The sequence below is a fragment of the Cucurbita pepo genome, chromosome LG14 (assembly GCF_002806865.2).
Source record: "Cucurbita pepo subsp. pepo cultivar mu-cu-16 chromosome LG14, ASM280686v2, whole genome shotgun sequence".
NCBI classification, from domain to species: Eukaryota; Viridiplantae; Streptophyta; class Magnoliopsida; order Cucurbitales; family Cucurbitaceae; genus Cucurbita; species Cucurbita pepo.
This window is the reverse complement of record NC_036651.1, coordinates 4,871,596-4,877,162: the sequence shown is the minus strand read 5'-3', so window position 1 is coordinate 4,877,162 and position 5,567 is coordinate 4,871,596. Positions and strand designations below refer to the sequence as shown.

Here is a 5,567-nt window from a genome sequence, read left to right as displayed (position 1 = left end):
TAAATGTAAAAAAGAAAAAAAAAATCTTATATATTTTTAGATATAATTTAAGATGACCTATTTAATAAAACTCCATCCAAACTTCTTCTCATAAATTTAATTATTATTTGTATACAATTGTTAATATGTAAGAAAATAGACGTACAGAATGTTTATTCTATTGGTAATACACTAGTCTCGGTTGTTTGACTAAAGAAATGCAACCATTGTCCAAACTAAAGAATTTGATTGAAAGCTATCTCCTAATATAGGCTTTGACCCCAAATGCAACCATTGTCCAAACTAAAGAATTGTCCAAACTAAAGAATTTGATTCCAAGCTATCCCCTAATATAGGCTTTGACCCCAAATTTTATATTATTGTGATAGAAGCTATAAATGACAATAATATTCATTGGTCAGATATTGCAATTGTGAAGAAGTTCCGTCATATGCATCGGACTACCCCCATCCTATAAGCTCTTATCTTTTAAGGAATTCATCAAATTCCCTCTCCACAAGTAGCAGTTCTCTCTCTATATGTGCTTGTGGAACACTAGATTGCTTTCTTTACTTACAATAAGTCCTCTCTATATGGGACATTACTCTCTTTTATCTATAATGATATAATAATCCTTATATAAGTACCTACATAGCCATAATGATATAATAATCCTTATATAAGTACCTACATAGCCATAATGATATAATAATCCTTATATAAGTATCTTTTCTTTTTCTCTTGTACCCACCTTATACATAACATGTTAAATTAACTTATATTTCAAAAAACAATCTCTCTCTTTTGGAGATGTGGGGTATCGATCCCTGTACCCCGTACCTCTCACATGCTAAGCGAGCGCTCTACCATCTGAGCTACATCCCCACAATTTTTGCATCACAAAACCCTAAATTTTACGTCATCAATAATAGTGAAAATGAAGAAATATTACTACCCAACATGACATGAATAAGGAAAAATTAAAAAGAAATTATATATTTAATAATAGACAGTGTTATTTTTGGAGATGCGGGGTATCGATCCCCGTAACTCTCGCATGCAAAGCGAGCGCTCTACCATCTGAGCTACATCCCCATGATTTTTTTATCATAAAACCCTAAATGTCCCATCATCAATAATAGTGAAAATAAAAAAATATCAAAATATTAACAAATAGTTTGGTTTGGTGATGCGGGGCATCGATAATTGTGAAAATGAAAAAATATAATAACAAATTAAATACTTTCTTTTGGAGATGCGGGTTATCAATCCCCGTACAACTCGCATGCAAAGCGAGCGCTCTACCATCTAAGCTACATCTCCACAATTTTTACGTCACAAAATCCTAAACTTCTCATCATGAATAATAGTGAAAATGAAAAAATATCGCTACTCATTATGTCATAAATAAGGAAATATTGAATAGAAATAAAATAGTAATAACGAATAGTTTGTTTTGGAGATGCGAGGTATCGATCCTCGTATCTCTCGCATGCTACAGTCCCATGATTTTACATAAAAAAACTCTAAACTTCCCGTCATCAAAACTATCCCCGCTCATTATGTCGTAAGTAAGGAAAAATTTAAAAGAACTAATTTATTTAGTAATCGTTTCCTTTGTTAATGCATGGTATCGATACCAGTACTTCTCACATTTGATGCAAACGCTCTACCATCTAAGCTATATCCTCAAGATTCTTATGTCACAAAATCCTAAACATCTCGTCATCAATAATAGTGAAAATAAAAAAATAACGCTATTCATTATGTCATAAATAAGGAAAAATTGAATAGAAATAAAATAGTAATAACGAATAGTTTCTTTTGGAGATATGGGGTATCGATCCGATCCCCGTACCTCTCGCATGCTAAGCAAGCAATCTACCATCTAAGCTACATTCCCACAATACTTATATCAAAAAACCCTAAATGTCCCGTCATCAATTCTAGTGAAAATGAAAAAATATCTCCGCTAATTATGTCATAAATAAGGAAAGGTTGAATAGAAGTAAAATATTAATAACAAATAGTTTCTTTTGGAGATGGGGATATCCCTTTGCCTCTCGCATGCTAAATGAGCTCTACCATCTAAGCTACATCCCCACAATTGTTGCATCATAAAACCCTAAATTTCCCATCATAAGCTACATCCCCACAATTGTTGCATCATAAAACCCTCAAATTCCCATCATCAATAATAGTGAAAATGAAGAAAATCTAGAGATGCAGGGTATCAATCCCCATACCTCTCACATGCAAAGCGAGTGCTCTACCATCTAAGCTATATCCCCACAATTCTTATGTCACAAAGTCCTAAACATCTCGTCATCAGTAATAGTGAAAATGAAAAACTATCCCGCCTCATTATGTCCTAAATAAGAAAAATTTGAAAAGAAATAATATATTTAGTAATCGATTCAATTAGAGATGCAAGGTATTGATCCCCGTACTTTTCACATGGGAAATGAACGCTCTACCATTTGAACTACATCCCTAGGATTCTTACATCAGAAAATCCTAAACGTTCCTTCATGAATATTTGTGAAAATAAAAAAGTATCACTGCATATTATGTCATAAATAAGGAAATATTGAATAGAAATAAAATATTAATAATAAATAGTTTCTTTTGGAGATGCAAGGTATCGATCCTCGTACCTCTCATATGCTAAGTTGTACCTCTCGCATGCTAAGCGAAGCTACATCCCCACAATTGTTGCATCACAAAACCCTAAATTTTCCATCATCAATAATAGTGAAAATGAAGAAATATCACTACTCAACCTGTCACGAATAAGGAAAAATTGAAAAGAAAATAATTTTCAATAATATATTTATCAATAGATAGTTTTATTTTGGAGATGCGTGGTATCTATCCCCGTAACTCTCGCATGCAAAGCAAGCGGTCTACCATTTGAGCTACATCCCCACGATTCTTATGTCACAAAATCCTAAACGTCTCGTCATCAACAATAGTGACATGAAAAACTATCCATGCTCATTATGTCGTAAATAAGAAAAAATTGAAAAGAAATAATATATTTAGTGATCGATTCATTTGGAGATGCAAGGTATCAACCCCATATTTTCCACATCAGAAGTGAGCGCTCTACTGTCTGAACTACATCCCCACGATTCTTACATCAGAAAACCCTAAACCTCCCGTCACAATAATTGTAAAAATGAAAAAATATCTACGCTCATTATTTCGTAAATAAGGAAAGATGGAATAATATATTTAGTGATAATGAAAAAATATCTCCGCTCATTATTTCATAACTTTAGTGATCGATTCATTTGGAGATGCAAGGTATCGATCTCCGTACTTTCCACATCGGAAGCGAGCGCTCTACCATCTGAGCTACATCCCCACGATTCTTACATTAAAAAATCCTAAACCTCCCGTCATCAGTAATTGTGAAAATGAAAAATATCTCCGCTCATTATTTCATAAATAAGGAAAGATGTAATAGAAATAAAATATTAATAACATAGTTTACATATGTGTCACTTGTGTTATTTTAATGTATTTATTTACTTGGTAAATGTCTTTCATACTACAATCTCTTGAAGGGGCATTTTGAGAATCGAACTTTCATACCACTAGACCAAATGCCCTTGTTATACCACTTGAAATGTATGTATGAAGCCTTAGGCCTAGGTATTCAGGTCGTATTGCAGGAAACACGTGAAGTCCTCGGATGTAGAATTTGTCTTGGAGAATAAAGCCTTGGGATGGGATGTTAAGAAAGACTATGAGTATTAAGACTTGGAGAATAAAGCCTTGGGATGGGATGTTAAGAAAGACTATGAGTATTAAGAGCATGATGGTAAGTATAAAATTCGAATATGAAGTCCTTAGATAAGAAAAGACTTAGACATAAGGGCATTTCAAGAATTGAACTCAAAACCTCTTGCACCCCAAGTGAGAATCATACCACTAAACCAAATAACTTTTCGTGAACACCCAATATTTTTTAGCTTCTACTCAAATATATTTTCCTCTTAGTAGTTGGTGGGCTATAAAACGAAAAGTTGAATTGTTATAATATACAAGGGTTATCAAATAAACCAACAACCCAACAAAAGAAACAAACTAATCAATTTTGGTTGGATTGATTCGGTTCAGTTCATCAGTTTGTTTGATTTAATTTTTCTATTTTGCCTCGTATGACAAGAAAATAAAGTTGTATTGTATGCACCTTAGTTTCATTTATGACAAACTCATATGAAACATAATTGCATTAATAGTACTCAGAGTTGGAGTATATAAGCATTTCATGAACTTCAGTGCAATTCATGCTTCATTAAAGATGAGATAAACTTTAGTTAGGTAAGGGGAACTTTAAATTACTTCATGTGGAGCTTCATTTACTATATGCTAGTTACAATCTTTAGGATTGACTAATTGGACACGAATTCATGGATTTACGGAAATTTTTGTGTAATTATCAACTACAACTTATGTTTTCAAATTTTTAGGACATATTTAGGTAGTTGTTTTTATGAGTCGTAAACTTGTTTCTTTGCATAATATGGATTTAGTTGAACTATTATTATCGATAAGATGGAGAAAGAAATTGTCTTTGAATTGACTAATAGACCTAGGTTCATCGTTGTTGTCTTTTAACTTGTGATTTTGCAAAAAGCTTAACTAATATGAACTGTCATGTAACAAGAACTTTAAGGTAAATCAAGAATATACCCTACACATCATTCAAGATGGCAATAAAATGGAGTTAAATTGAACGCACTTTAGTTTCATGTTTGGCATGTTCAAGATAAAACATAATTGTATTAATGATATTGAGCCTGGAGTCTATAAGAATTTAATGATCTTAAGAGAAATTCCTGTTTTATTAGAGGATACCAACTTTATATATGGTACTACGAGTTCTAGAATCTGGATTTGAATCTGGTTAAGGAACGGTAGGATTTGAAAGTTTTGAATTCTAGACAAAATTTATACCTAATTATTTCTTTTTATGACTAATTATAAATTAAGAGAAAAATATTTTTGTAAAGATAGATTTATCTCTAAAGCTTTCGTGACGAAACCATGTTTAGACTAGCAGTTTAAAGTCAGGAGATGCGGTCACAGGTGTGATTATTTTGGATGGGTTCGTAATAGAACTTACCGTTGAGATGAGGGAGCCTTCAAAGGTTGTGCACTCACAGATGGGGTTGTTATGTAGCGTTAGTCTGTCTTTGCGTTTGAGTTTTTTTGTACTTTTTTTTTTCTTTTTGTAATTGTATCCCAAACTTTTTTTTTTTGTTTGGATAAATTTGAACAACACCGTCTTATAATTTAATTTAATTTTATATTTAATGTTGTGTTTTTTTCTCAATCTCATTTTAATTTTACAACATTTTCTTATTTTATATTAATTTACTTTTATTTTTATTTGTTTTCACTCTCAATTTTAGTTTCTATTTGAGTTTTGAACCCTTGAAATTTGGGTTGTGACAGATTGGTATCAGAGCAGCTAGATTTTAAATTATATAGATTTTTTCTTAGGATAAAGAGTCGTATATCTCTATGACTCAGCTCGATGACACGTCTCTCCGTGACCAAGTAAGCAGTCTAAC

The 5,567-nt window shown here is 32.2% G+C and overlaps 1 non-coding gene across 1 annotated transcript; it reads right to left on the bottom strand.

Moving 5' to 3' along the window:
- Nucleotides 1–1,001: 1,001 nt before the first annotated feature.
- TRNAA-UGC lies at nucleotides 1,002–1,074 on the bottom strand. Its single transcript has one exon. It is a non-coding gene; the product is annotated as a tRNA-Ala (tRNA).
- Between the last annotated feature and the right edge of the window lie 4,493 nt (nucleotides 1,075–5,567).